General features: G+C 42.9%; 2 long non-coding RNA genes across 3 annotated transcripts in view; one reads left to right on the top strand and one right to left on the bottom strand.

Annotated features, from left to right (window-relative positions):
• The window catches only part of LOC147842401 (uncharacterized), a 143,105-nt gene that overhangs the window by 119,802 nt on the left and 8,196 nt on the right, over window positions 1–15,107 (bottom strand). The window lies entirely within an intron of this gene.
• The window catches only part of LOC141376145 (uncharacterized), a 28,226-nt gene continuing 24,332 nt past the window's right edge, over window positions 11,214–15,107 (top strand). The window contains exon 1 of one of the 2 annotated variants that reach the window (XR_015499629.1): window positions 11,214–11,529. This is a non-coding gene — a long non-coding RNA (uncharacterized LOC141376145). The remainder of the gene's footprint in view (window positions 11,530–15,107) is intronic. The other variant, XR_015499630.1, reaches the window with a different exon arrangement.

The raw sequence follows: 15,107 nt of genomic DNA, 5'->3' as shown, positions 1-15,107 counted from the left end.
CGTCTGGGTGGCGGAGAAGACATTCATCCATGCCAAGTTTATTAATGTAATACGTCCCTGTGCCCTTGTGTGCCGAGACAATGGTACTAAAATTAGTGTGTTGATTAAATGGAAATTATGCAACTGATGTGATTATTGCTTTAATAGGGCTAAACCCCTGTAACTGATTCTAACTAACAAAAGGTCACTTAATTAAGGAAGTGATAGCAGAAGATAATCAGGAATTTACAGGACTCTCGAGATGGCTGGGGACAGGAAAACAATGTTTTGTTGTGCACAACATGTTCTTGTAAGCCCCTTGATTGTGTCGTAGTAAACAAGTTCAGATTTTCCCCTAAGACTGCATTCTGGGATGCAAGTGAACACTTTAGAATGAAAAAGGCATGAGGAATTTCCCATGGTTCCATTTTGTCCCTCTACGCAAAACTATTTTTACTAAACCCCACAGTGTTTTGTATCATATTGTAACATTATGCTTTAATATGCCATGGTATTAAATAATTAGCATTTTTTTCAACACTCCCCTTTGTCCGGGTATTCTCCCATATTTTACAATTCTGTTCTATTATCTTGTAAGGGTAATTTCACGTATTTCTCCCATATTTTTTTCTATATGAAGGGTGGCAATAAACAACCAACCCATACTGCCGAACCACTAGGTGACACCCCTTGCTGGTAAATGTGAATCCGTTTTGTGCTTATATTTTATTTAGACATGTAAACTTTGAAATAAATATAAAAATGACGGCATTCCATTCCTTTCCATTGCAATACTCAAAACAGGCTGTTCATGTAGCTGTGCATGACTGTCAAACGTGCTCCATAGTGATAAATAGACGCTGCTTCCCAAACGGATTCTGTACACGCAATTTAAAGTGAAAGTGGACACTCTGGGTTTTGGGTGCATTTCAACCGACATATACACATAATAATATTAATAATAATAACAATAACAATAATAATAATAATAATAATGATAATATTAATCTTGGTGTTTTCTTTTGAACATCAAATGTTGTCTTAAATGAACATACAATTTTAGAAAAGCAATCAAATGCTTTCATTATAGATCTGTGCATTTCTGAAAGGGACTCTGTTATTTCAATGTAATTGAAAATATAAATGAGTGATTTATTCGCTGCTTTTTAAATTACGCAGTGAAGAAAAGGATTAATTTGATTTGATAACTTGATTGAATTTCTTAATTATAGCTATAATTTTTAGGCTAAATGGTTATTTGCCGCTTTTTTAATGAATGCTATTTATTCTATCCTTTGTAAATAATAAAAACAACAAAACAAAACAAACTACTGACAACAAGGAACAACAGAGATGAGGATCCAAGTGCAAATAAAATAAGATTATATTTAAAGGCAAACAGGGACAAACAGAAGTGGCTGGTACAAAAAGGGCAATCTAAAAATGTGGTCAAAAACTGGCGTAAGGTCGAAATAGGCGGCAAACAGTATCAAACAATAAACAAGGCTAAGGTCAAAAACAAACAGGCAAGACAAATAAACGCAAACATACATTAACATAAAAGACTCCATGCAAAACCGGTGCATCTGTGGTGTATAAATAGTCTGAATGATCAGTGATTAAGTCTCAGCTATGTGTGTCTCATCAGATGTGATCAGCAACTGGTGTGTGTGTGACATGGCCTGATGGGATTTGTAGTTCTTTAATAAGACATATCGTCACCTTAGAATTATAAGGTTCTATCTGACATTTTGTAAAAATTGAGTTATTTACATCATGGAATGTTTTTATAAGTTGTTTACATGTTAAGGCTTTTTATTTAAAAACAAATAAATAAATGTTACACACATATTGTTTGGAATGCAAAAATTTGAAGCTCAATTTCTCAAAATCATTCAGAACGCAGATAGAACCTTATAATTCCAAGGTGACAATATGTAGTTCACCAGCGATCTGTCAAGAGTGATACTCTAAAAGACTTCATTGAGTTTTTTTATTATTATTTTTTTTGACACACTCACACACGCACGGACGCACACACACACGCACGCATACACACACGCACACACACATGCACACGCATGTCTTTTGCATAAAAACAACATATCAAAAAGATTTTTGAGGTTTTATGTGACAGAGGGTGCGAATTACAGGGAGGTTTGGGGGTGCTGACCCCCCTAATTAACACTTGATCCCCCCAGAAGAACATAAAAAAAGATCTATGGAGGGTCTGCTCTTTAATACTGAAGAAATAGTTTGCTCCGATCTCTTAAATAATATGAATAATTACATAATAATTACATACCATTGTGAATGCATGTTTGTGCCAAAAATATTAATTTAGCTGCAAATCTAGAGCACCAACAGACTGTGTAAGTGTTCACAAAACTTGTTTCTTGTAAAATAGGCATTTGTATAGGTCTCCTTAAAACTTGATGCATTGTTAGTATTTTAAACACTTTTAACACTTGCTCAAACATATAAGTTAAACAATAAAATAAAAAAATATGTGCAATCTTTCATGGTCACCCATTAATAGCTGCAGGAATGCAAACTTGTCACCATTTAATAATATCACAAATATCATTGAGAACCACTCAATATCTCTCAAAACACTAAAAAACAAAAGTTTGATTAATATATTAGATGTATTGAATTCAATAACTTTAGTTCCCCTTCGGGGGGAACTTCAGCACTATAAGTGGATTTGATTTGTAAAATCCACGCATTGGGAGGTTCGGTTCAGAAGCTACTCTTCTGAAAGAGTATTGAACGGGCCAATTAAGAATGAATTGGCAGCGCAAGCCTGCGCAGGTGAGCGGCATAAGCAATCAACTGAGTATATAAGCTCACCTGGCGCCAGCAGACGCTATCCTTTTCGCTTCAGAGACTTTCTGATCGAGTCGATGAGGGTTCCTCCTGCTGTGACCAGCGATTCTGAGCGAACGAGAGCATTCTCCCGGTCCAGAGTGTGTACACGCAGTGGCAGACGGTCGAGCTGGGTTTCTCCCTTGCCTGGCGTTCTTTGGGTCCGGTCCTCCAGAGCGGTGCGTATAAGGTTGCAAACTTCACAGAAAGAGCAACACAGTCGTGCAGCACGTCCTTATCAGGACGGCGCTCCGACTGTGCGTTTCTGGATGCGGTGGTTTCCTGTCCTCGGATGATGGGCGCGGGCACTGCGTTACATGTCTGGGGGTCCAGCATGTTAATGCGCTGCTCGCGGGCAATTCATGTCGTCATTGCGATGCCATGACTGTTGCGCAAGATCGCGGTTAGCCTTTGCAAAAGGGTGAACCACCCCAGTTGTCCCCTGCTCTGCAGCGGGCACTCGGGCAGATCTGAGGGTTTCAGCGAGAGATAATCCGTCGCCCACGGGCCCGCGGACCTCCCGCTCCTCTAAGCGCTCCATCCAAGCTTCGGGCGGGGGAAGCGATCCGTCTAACAGATGGTAGCCCTTACGCCCGATGACACCGGAGACCAGATGTCCACCGCGGCATCGGAGGGTGGGCTTTCATTGTCCGATGATGATCCAGACCCGCTCGCCCCCTTCGGGCTGGTGAGCGCTGTCACTACGGATCCTGAAACGGACATGTTAGCCGTGCTTTCCCGGGCTGCTTCGGCCGTGGGTTGGAGATGGTTTATCCCCCAGCTCCGCGGCCGGACCGACTAGAGGGGCGTTCCCTTCTTCCCGGAGGTGCACAGTAGGCTCACGCGGTCTTGTAAAGCACTTTTTTCTGCTCGTGCTGCGTGTTCCTCCACCCTAACCACTCTTGACGGTGAAACAGCCAGGGGGTATGTGGCGATTCCTCAGGTTGAGTGCGCGATGGCGGTAAATCCGCGCGGCGCCTCTTCTTGGCGGGGTCCGCCTCGTCTCCCATCCAAAGCCTGTAAGTTATCTACCTCCCTCGGAGCTAGAGCTTACATAGCTGCGGGCCAGGCTGCTTCCGCCTTGCATGCGATAGCCACCTACCAGCGCTACCAAGCGCAGGCGCTGGCCGAGCTGCACGAGGGTGGGTCCAACCCAGGCTTACGAGCTTCGCACCGCCGCCGACTTAGCTCTTCGGACTACTGAGTCCGCTGCGTGTGCGTTGGGGAGGACGATGTCCACATTAGTGGTCCAGGAGCGCCACCCCTGGCTGATATGCGCAAAGTCGACAAAGTCCGCTTTCTTGACTTCCCCATATCCCCAGCCAGGTTCGGCGACACTGTCTGTAAATTCACCCAGGAATTCAAGGCGGTGAGAGAGCAGTTGGTGGGTGATGTCTTATCGGCGGTCCGTAGCCCGCTCCGCCCGCCGTGCCATTCATACCTGCTCCTCGCCGAAGGCGCCCGCCTACGAGAGCTGCTCCGCCCCCGCACACGCCTCCGGCGAAGCGAGCGCGTCGGGCACCTCGGAAGCAGGCAGCCCCCCTGCCCAGAACGCCGCTAAGTCCGGCAACGGACCGCGAAGCGCCCCTGGGACAGGCCATCTGGAGAAGAGGGAACTTGCTCTTTCCCCGCTGGAGGGCGGGGCCCCATTTCCAACGGCACTTTTTACTGCCATGAAAACATTATGAAAGGGCACTTTTCACTTCCCCAGATGTGACAGCCCGAAATCTGCCAGTCTGGGACGCTATGCTTTCTAGCTTGCAGATTCGGTGCGTTTCGCCAGTGGCTCACGAGCGCTGGGAGAACGGTCTCCTTTCTCCCACCCCTCGAGCCTCCCCTCCGGAGCTCGGGTTTGGAGTGAGAGCAAATATCTCACCTCCAGCTTTTCCGTGGGACCCGCGAGCTTCCCGGATCAGCACACCCACTCCGCGCTGCCCCACTGCTGGTACGTCAGCGATTGTAGCGATGAGTCCATTAGCGAGAGCTCTGCCTGCCTGGTTAGCGCGGGCCAGCTCTTCGCGGTGGCTCATACGCACAATCAGACTCGGCTATGCGATTCAGTTCGCGAAACGGCCCCCCAAGTCACGGGTGTGTATTCACCAGGGTCAGCCCCCTGTCCGCCCCTGTCTTGCGAGAGGAGATTGCTGTCCTCCTGGCGAAGGATGCAATCGAGCCGCTCCCTCCAGCCGAGATGGAGAGCGGGTTTTACAGCCCACGCTTCATCGTGCCCAAAAAGAGCGGTGGGTCACGGCCAATCCTAGATCTGCGCGTTTTGAACCGCTGCCTGCACAAGCTGCCGTTCAGAATGCTCACGCAGAAGCGCATCCTCCGGTGCGTTCGTCCTCTGGGTTGGTCTGCAGCATTAGACCTGATGGACGCGTATTTCCATGTCTCCACTCTTCCTCGCCACCGACAGTTTCTGCGGTTTGCGTTTGAAGGTCGAGCTTGGCAATACAAAGCCCTCCCCTTCGGGCTCTCTCTGTCTCCGCGGGTCCTCACCAAGCCCGCGGAGGGTGCCTCAGCGCCCCTTCGGCTCGCGGGCATCTGCATACTCAATGTCTTTACGACTGGCTGATTTTTGCCCTCTCTCGGAGCAGTTGATTATGCACAGAGACAAAGTGCTCTGGCACTTCCACCTGTGGGGGTTTCAGGTCAACCGAGAAAAGAGCAAACTCGCCCCCGTGCAGAGGATCCCTTCTCTCGGGCTGGAGCTGGACTCGGTCACCATGGCAGCGCGCCTCTCCGGAGAGCGCGCTCAGCTGATGCTGTACTGTCTGAGAGAGCTCGACAGTAAAATAGTGGTCCCACTGAAACTATTTCAGAGGCTCCTGGGGCATATGGCATCCGCAGCCGCTTCATGCCGCTCGGATTATTCTATATGAGACCACTTCAGCACTGGCTTCACGATCGAGTCCCCAGACGCGCATGGCACGCGCGCGCACACCGAGTCTCTGTTACTGCGCTGTGTCGCCGCGCCCTCAGCCCTTGGAGCGACCCCTCGTTCCTACAGGCCTGGGTGTCTCTAGAACAGGCGTCCAGTCTTGTTGTCGTTTCAGCAGACACTTCCAACACGGGCTGGGGGGCTGTGCGTTGCGGGCATGCGGCTGCGGACCTGTGGAAAGGTACCCAGTTGCATTGGCATATCGCCTGGAGCTGTTGGCAGTGTTCCTCGCTCTCCACCGTTTTTTTCCGGTGCTGGAGCGGCAACACGTGCTGGTCAGGACGGACAGTACGGCGGCGGTGGCGTATATCAGCCGTATAGGGGGTATGCGCTCTCGCCGCATGTCTCAGCTCGCCCGCCGTCTGCTCCTCTGGAGTCATCCGCGGCTGAAATCGCTGCACGCCATTCATATTAAGGCAAGCTCAACCGTGCAGCCGATGCGCTCTCACGGCAGCCTTGCGTCCTGGAGAATGGAGACTCCACCCCGAGTCTGTTCAGCTGATATGGGCACGATTCGGGGAAGCCCAGATCGATCTGTTGCTTCCCCCGAGATCGCTCATTGCTAGTTGTTCTTTCCCTGACCGAGTGCTCTCGGCACGGATGCACTGGCTTACAGCTGGCCTCGGGGCACGCGCAAATACGCGTTTCCCCCAGTGAGCCTGCTCGCGCAGTTACTGTGCAAGGTCAGGAAGAGGACGAGGAACAGGTTGCTGGTTGCACCCCTCTGGCTCAACCGGACCTGGATGTCAGAGCTCTCCCTCGCGATAGCCCTCCCCTGGCAGTCCCTTCGAGAGAGCACCTACTCTCTCAGGGACAGGGCACCACCTGGCACCCTCGCCGATCTTTGAAGAGATTTTAGACGCGAGGAAGACTTAGGTAACCTCCGATTGCGGTGGCTAATACCGTCACTCGGGCTAGAGCCCCCTCCCCGAGCGCGCCTATGCCCTGACGTGGAGTCTATTCACTGAATGGTGTGTCTCTCGCTGAGAAGACCCCCGTAATTTGCCAGATCAGCGTTGTTCTTTCTTTACGCCGAGAGAAGTCGGAGAGCATGCTGTCGCCCTCCACACTCAAGGTTACGTGGCTGCCATCTCCGCTCTCATAACGCGGTGGCTGGCAGCACCGTGGGAACGCATAACCTCATCATCCGGTTCCTCAGGGGCGTTAAGCGAATTAATCCATCCCGCCCCCTCTCATGCCCTCTTAGGATCTCGCCCTCGCTACACAAGCCGCGTCAGATCCCTTCGATCCTCGACTCAGTATCTTTCTGTCCCTGAAGACAGCTCTGCTGGTCGCGTTGATATCGATTAGAGGGTCGGGGACCCGGAGGCATTTTTCGGTCAGTGACTCGTGCCTGTAATTGGGCTGGCTTCTCTCACGTGAGACCCTGCCCGCGATATGTGCCCAAGGTTCCTACCATTCCGTTTTAATACGAGGTAGTGAGCCTGCAAGCGCTGCCCTCGGAGGAGGCAGACCCAGCCCTTCTTATTGTCCAGTTCGCGTTTTGCGTATTATCCGGACCGCACTCAGAGTTTAGATCATCTGAGCAGCTCTTCGTCTGTTATAACGGTCGGCAGCAGGGAAGTGCCGTACCGAAATAAGTTCCCACTAGATTGTGGATGCCTTTCTTTCACTATCAGAGCCGAGATGAGCCGCGTCCCCCGAGAGCGCGTGCGCACTCCACTCGGAGCTTCGCATCCTCTCGAGCGCGCGCACGCGGCGCCCCTCTAACAGACTTCTGTAGAGCTGCGGGCTGGGTGACACCCAACACATTTGCAAGGTTTTACAATCTGCGAGTGGAGCCGGTTTCCTCAAGGGTATTAGGTAACCCTTGGTGATTGAGGAAACAATTCGGTAGGGTGTTGAAACACGCTTGCTGCGCCATTTTCCCTAACACGGAGATACGTGCGCCTTTTTATCTGTCAGTAAAGTTCCCCGTCAGGTGAGCCCTGCAGATTCCTCCGTGGCCCCCAGCACTGACTCAGCGGAGGAGTCACTTGCTGGCCCACTACGTTGTAGGTCTGCCCGCTGGTCAGCCCGCGTTTTGGGTAAAGGTGCCTGCTATGCGTGATCCCCACTAGGCGATCCCATATGCTTATTCCGCCACGGTTAAGTCCCCCCCCTGGGCGGACCCGTGTCTTCCCTCCCCGCTAACCACTCTTTTGCTATGCGTACTCCCCCTTTTTAGGGCTAGTCCATATGTAAATTCTGCCATCTACCCCCCCTTGGGTAACGGATGGCCTCCGCAGCGTCCTCCCTATCGGGATTGCACGCTTCCCAACGTACTGTCGTATTTTCCTAGAATTATCTAGATGCTCACGACTTCCCAAAAAATATATATAAATCCGTAAAACTTCTGTTGAAGTAGGATAAATTAGGGCCAGGGACACGTTGGAGGACCGCGCCCCCCATGATGCGGGTGCGTCACGCTTGCTTGACTATCTCCTCATCGGGGGTGTTGGTAAGGTGCAGTCATTATGGCGCTTTCAATGGGCTCCCAATGCGTGGATTTTACAAATCAAATCCGCTTATAGTGCTGAAGTTCCCCCCGAAGGGGAACGTTCGAGGTTACTAAAGTAACCCTTCGTTCCCCGAGGAGGGGAACGGAAGCACTATACTCCGTCGCCATAATGACTGTCCCTTAGCTGTTGAAAGTCTCTTCAGCTTAAAAAGGATAGCGTCTGCTGGCGCCAGGTGAGCTTATATACTCAGTTGATTGCTTATGCCGCTCACCTGCGCAGGCTTGCGCTGCCAATTCATTCTTAATTGGCCCGTTCAATACTCTTTCAGACGAGTAGCTTCTGAACCGAACCTCCCAATGCGTGGATTTTACAAATCAAATCCACTTATAGTGCTTCCGTTCCCCTCCTCGGGGAACGAAGGGTTACTTTAGTAACCTCGAACGTTCACTGAGGCATATTACCGGTAAACTTAACCCCCGATCGACAATGAGTAATTCACACCCTGGTAACACATGGGGTATTGGTGTAAAAAACAAAATCAACTTTCTAATAACTGAAATAAAAAATGACAAATAATTTTCTAAGAAATAAAATATCAGAAAAATAAATTATTAATGAATTAATATGTTAGAAAAAAGAAAAAAATTCTAGTAAACTTACACAACATAACTGAACTGCTGCCTTGGTGTGCATAGGACAAAACATAAATAAATAAGGCTGAAATAATGCATGTGAAATTAAAGACTAGTTCTTTTTTAAATGTATAAATGATAAAAGAGGTCAAAAATTATTCCTTTTATTAAGAGTGTTGAATTTTAGCATTTTCGTGCACTAGCAATTCCACACAAAAAAAAAAAAAATGTGCTGCCATCAAACTTGATTGAAACTGGTAAAAATGTCAAAGGACTCATAAAACCCTTTTTTTTAAGCATTGTATATTCGGCAATAATTTAATGTCTGCTTTGCTTTCTGTGGAGGGATGATCACCTTTTGTTAAACCTTTAATCTTAAGATGGCAATAAATATGCTTTTGTTTCATTAACTCACATATAAAATATCTGCTGTTAGGGCACAATGAGCGCTTTCCCATAAAAGCCAGCAATTTATTCCTACCCATGGAGGAGGGGAATTATATTAAGTGCCAGAGGAGATGGTATTTGGAGTGGGATGTGGCATAAAATGAAGGGTTTCATGGTTGTCCCAGCACAGGAAATACTTGTATCCTGACAGGCTGGAAGCAGGAAATGATGGCAAACATTGTAGCTCAACTAACATGTGCTTGGAACAATACTGCCTCCGTGCAGACGGATGCAGCTTCAGTTTATGAGTATACATACACAAAGTGTTCGGAAAATAGCCTAGGCCTTATGGACTGCATTTGATTGTAAAGTGTTGTAGCACTGAGGAAGTTTACATAGACATCACTAATTGAATTATTTACATTATGCAGAATAAAACAACATTATTTTCAATGTGTTTACAAGAGTTGCTTGTTGTGATAATCTGTTCATATTTACTTTTAACATAAAGCACATACATTGATTAATTTACATTCCAAAGCAATGCCATTTAATGTTCCCTTCAGAATTTCACATTTCGTCGTACTGTTTATCTTCAGGTACCCTACATAACTATGTGTTTCTTTTTTAATTCTATGAAATCTTTAAAGACAAGGTAATAATTTGCTCATGTCTTTAAACTGTTCATTTTGTTATAGACAGAACATTTTTCTATTATTTTTCAATGTAAACACTTATTATAACAACATGCACTGTAAAAAGAAAAGAAGTCGGTTATTTTAGAACAATACACTGTAAAAAAATTATTAAAAATTAAAAATGTGTTATTTTACAGTTTTTTCCAGCTGCTAGGTTGCCGGGTGGGGGTGGGGGGGTGGGGGGGGGGGGTTGTAACTGTAAAATATTGGCCACTGAAATACAGAGATTTACCCCAAAATAACAAACAGCAAATAACAGAAATTTACTTAAATTAACATTTCTGGTAAATATATATAATTTACTGTCTGTTATTTTATGGTAAATGTCTGTAATTTAACAGCTGCTATTTTAAGATTTTTTTTCGGCACCCCAGCTGGCAAAAAAAAAAAAAAAAAAAGGAAAATAACAGATTTTTTTTTACAGTGTACTTGTTACACCTAAACAGAGCAGTTCATGAGTAGTTAAGAATGAGGTAGTGATAATGTGCCTCTCCACATAAAGTGATGAGAAAGACACATTAACAGGTCATGTGAGTTCATGTGAGTTAGCTAAAACTAAAGTGTTAATTAATACATTTAACAAACATGTTCTAACAAGCAATGAAGGAACAATGTTAACCATTTCCTGTAGAATTTGCAGTAACTTACTTGCAGCAGTTCGCCAGAAACTTACTGTGAAATAAATTACAGGTAAAACACTGTATTTACATTTACAGCACCATTTATAGAGCTGTAAATGTTTTTACAGAACTGTGTATATCTTTACTGTAAAATATACAGTAATGTTCTTTAACATTACTGATATAACTTTAATGTACCTTTAAAATACAGAAACATAATGCATAACTGTCCTACAGTAAAATACAGTTCATTTTACAGTTTAATACTGTGTCATTTACAAAAATCATCTAGAGTGAAGCCATTATTCACACAAGAATGCAAAATTCTGCATTCTACATAGTGGATGTTTAATTTACACAGTTGTACAACATTATTCAAGTATTGCTATTGTAAATTGTTACCTAGTATTTGTCATGATATGCATAAACAGGCAATTGGCAGTGGATAGAAATTCTCCCTTAAAGCTATAATGCTCATCAGAATTAAAGTGTTGAGAACTGATGTGCGTTTCCTCTCACAAAAAGCTATCAAAAACTCTTACACGGTGGTAATGCTGCAATACAAGCCTGTATATTTTTAAACTGCCCTTCAATGTTGTGGCTGAAATGGGACAATTTATTGTCTTAATATGATTTGTATTTACTCAAGTATGGCTTAAGCTGGATTAAGGTATTTAAAATAATAAATGGTAGACTCTTAATCTCACAGTGGGACGATTATCATATGAGATTATTGTCGATGTTTTGAATGTACACATTGTCGGGCAAAACACCAGTCGAAAAAAAAAGCATCATTTAAAATAAAATGCCTTTGACTCATTTATTGGGTCTTATGGTTAAAAACTGCATCATGAAAAAAAAACTGGCTGACCAATGAGATTTCCACTTGGCTTGAGCTACTGAAGATACAGTAAAACATGACTTGCTGGCACTAAAGCAATGGTAAGTTTTGTATTACTTAATTTTTCTCTCATGGCTTGTAACTTTTTCCTGCAAACCTTTGACAAGGTATTTGCTGTAATGAAGGAGGTTTAACAAAAGTAGAAAAAAGCTTAAATGCACTAAATGCTAGAGGAAAAGGCGAAGGGTGACTTCTTTGCAATAAGCATAATGTTAAAGTAAAGTAACGTTGGGCAGTGCCACCTTTGGTCACACTTTCTGATGGTGCGTTTGTTGAATTTAAATTACATTGCATCTACATGCCAACTAATCCTCATTAGATTATAAGAACTGTTAGGTTGGGGTTAGGGTTAGTGTAAGCTGACATGTACTTGTCAAGTTTTTTATAGTCAGTTAAATGTCTGTTGAAGAAGCAGTATCAGTAGATATTAAGCAGACAGTCTACTAATACTCAAATAAACCATCAAAATAAAGTTGTACCCCTCCTTTTGTTCCAGGTTATTATAATTCCAAAGAGCCATTTAAAGTCAGGGCGTGATTGTGCACATCTACTCCACTCAAGGCTTTAATCAGATTATAGTCTTAATCGTATTAATATCAGAATATTGTTGTCCACGTAGATATACACATTGTTAGCTTGACTGCATTTTTATATTAGATAAACTAAACATCTGAGAAATATGCATGTAATCAGCATTTCTGTTGGTCCAAACAAAGAGAGAGAGTGAAATCCCTGTGAAATGACTGCCTCTTTCCAAGAATAGAGGATCTCACACACAGCCGTGCAAAACTTAACACGATGAACATTTCCCCAGCAGACTGTCAAGCGCACACACTCCCAAAACACTTTTCTAGTACCCTCACGAAATATCTGTTTTGATTACTTCTGATGTGGCTGTGCTAGATCTGTCTGTCCTTTGCCACTGTTTTGCTGTAAATAGTATTCCTCACTCCTCTGCCAACCACATGACTATAACTTATTCAGACAAGGAAAAAGAAAATAAAAAATAAATATTTGTTAAATCTGAATGTGGGCTATCAGAGCATTACCATAAACATAACAGCCCAATCCATGTCTACAAAAGAAAAGAAAAAAAACTTGAAAATCTAATTCATCTGAGGCACTCAAATAATTATTTGTGCTTGTTCAAACTACTTATTGAAAAATGAGCAGAATCAACAAAATTCTACAGTTTCTTTGGGTGGACAACTTAAATGTTTTATGATTCAATCCACTTAAATTTGCAAAAACAGTTAACTTAAATTATTTGATTTGTGTTGGAACAACATGAAGGAATAGTAACCCAACATTTTTACAGTGGGCATTAATCAAGCAGCAGAAGACAATCAAAATGCCATCCTTTCTAATGCACTAAATGTTCAAATTCACTTATTTTGATTTACTCATTTAGTCCACTAAAATAGTCCACTTAATGTTGAGAAAAGTGGATGAGGGCATAGGGGGGATTTTGGATACAGCCTATGGATTGACAATTCGTGATTAAGCATAAATCAATGACGATAAATCAGAATGATGTGCTAAACAAATACATTTGTCTATTCAGCAATGACCGATTGTGGCAATATATAAATCTTGGCATTTTAAGAATAAATCTTGTCAAAAATGAACACTGACCATTTGATTAAAACCCAACTCACAACCTAAAATCTAGCAATTGCTTCAGAAAAATGTAAACATGTACAGTTGAGGACAACATTTTTCAGCCACCTGTGAAATGTTTATTATTTTTATAATGCTCAAGTGATATTTAATCGAGTAAGACTCTTTCACAGCATTTCCTATAATCAGAGCCGGCCCAAGGCATAAGCAAACTAAGCGGCTGTTTAGGGCCCTGTGGCCACCAGGGGGGCCCCAAGAGTGCTTGAAATTATTGTGTGACTTTCGTTTTAGTTTAAGTTGTGGATTAGTGGTGGGACAAAATATATGCCCATTTATAGTGTTATTTCTGAGCGCGATACATACTCAGGCGCCAAGATATTTACCTAAATTTACAAAAGATCTGATTTAATTAATCAGTTTTTAACACCGACAGCAGATAACCGCTTTAGCTACAGTACACCCAGCCGCCACCAGAGGCCCTTCCCGTAATGGCGGATCATCGGACATACACCAGCGTCAAGTAAAAAAAACTGACAGACAGATGATCCATTGCAATGGTGAATATCTCAGGCATACAGACACTTTCTTCTGTCCAAGCTGGGCCAATGTATTTGTGTGTTTCAGACATCCAGCTTCTCCGAATTTGCCACTATTTTCTTTCTAAAAGACGCGCTTTCACTTCGCTATATCGCTCGCGCGTGCCCGCGGCCAGTGCAACTTCTTATGTGCTCAAACTTTTTAACTCCGCCAAAATATATAAAGATATCAATAGGACATGAACATTTAATTAGAAAGGCCTTGCGTTTATTTGACTCTTACAGACTTCAAGTCTTGTAGATGGTATTTTGGCAAAAAAAATATTAAGGGAATTAATAAACTTAAATAGATGAGTAACTATAATAAAATAGATGAAATAACTAATGTTCTCCATTGCTAAAAACATATGTGCTCAGAGGAGTCTGTGCTCACCTCTCAGAGCTTTCTGATCAGTTGAAAAAATAGTGGGGATACATTTTTTTTTTTTTTATTAAAAATAAACCAGGGCTAAGCATAAAATATTTTCATGTTTACATAACATTAGTTGGTCAAGTTGTAATAAGTGTTTTAAGTTTACAGAAAATTAGAAACCAATAAATTACTATTTTGGCAGTTTTTTTCTTAAATGCATATTCCACTAAATTGAGATTCTGCTGCTGTGATAGAGATATGCTCTCTTCAGTCATAAACTCTTCTCTGCACATCAGCAATTTTAAGCTTGTTTGACAGATGTGCACTTGTTTGACATTGTTGCAATTCTATAAATGCGTGTTTATAAAAGAAATTCATCACAAATTTGATTTATTTTCCCCCTTCGTTTACCAAAATTGTGATATATTGTGGCTGGTTTTCTTGTGATTTATCAATATATCGCAGAATTATTGATATCGTGATTGAAGCAGCAGTGCCCGGAACAGCAGCAAAATGCTTTTTTATGAACTTGGCGATTAAAAAAATAAGCTTCTGATTTATACAACTGACAGTTGGTAAATACACTGCAAAATTATTTTCTTTCTTATAGTTTTTGTGTGATTTTTAGTCCAAATATCTAAAAATTCTTAAACCAATAAACATTTTCTAGAAATATTTTTTGTCAAAATGATGTGAATTTTTCATTAAAAAGCTCAATAATCTGCCAATTAGGGTAAATAAAAAAAAAAGATTGTTTTAGGTTTTAAATAAGATTGTTTTACTTATCTCATTGGCAGATTAATTTGTTTTACAAAAAAATCACTTAATTTAGAATTATTTCTGAAAACTGAACAATTTTTGTACATATTTAGTAATTTGATTGATATGCGAGTATGTCTAGAAAATGCTTCCTGATTTAGTTTGATTTTAATTTAAATAGATGTTTTAAGTTATTTGAACTACAAAATACAATATTAATTTTTTTCAGTGTTAACATTTATATCCAATTTTAAAAAATATATATATATATCTTTATTGTCACTATGTTTGA

The sequence above is a fragment of the Danio rerio genome, chromosome 9 (genome assembly GCF_052040795.2).
Source record: "Danio rerio strain M-AB ecotype USA chromosome 9, GRCz13ab, whole genome shotgun sequence".
In the NCBI taxonomy this organism is placed as follows: domain Eukaryota; kingdom Metazoa; phylum Chordata; class Actinopteri; order Cypriniformes; family Danionidae; genus Danio; species Danio rerio.
This window is presented reverse-complemented; position numbering and strand designations above follow the sequence as displayed.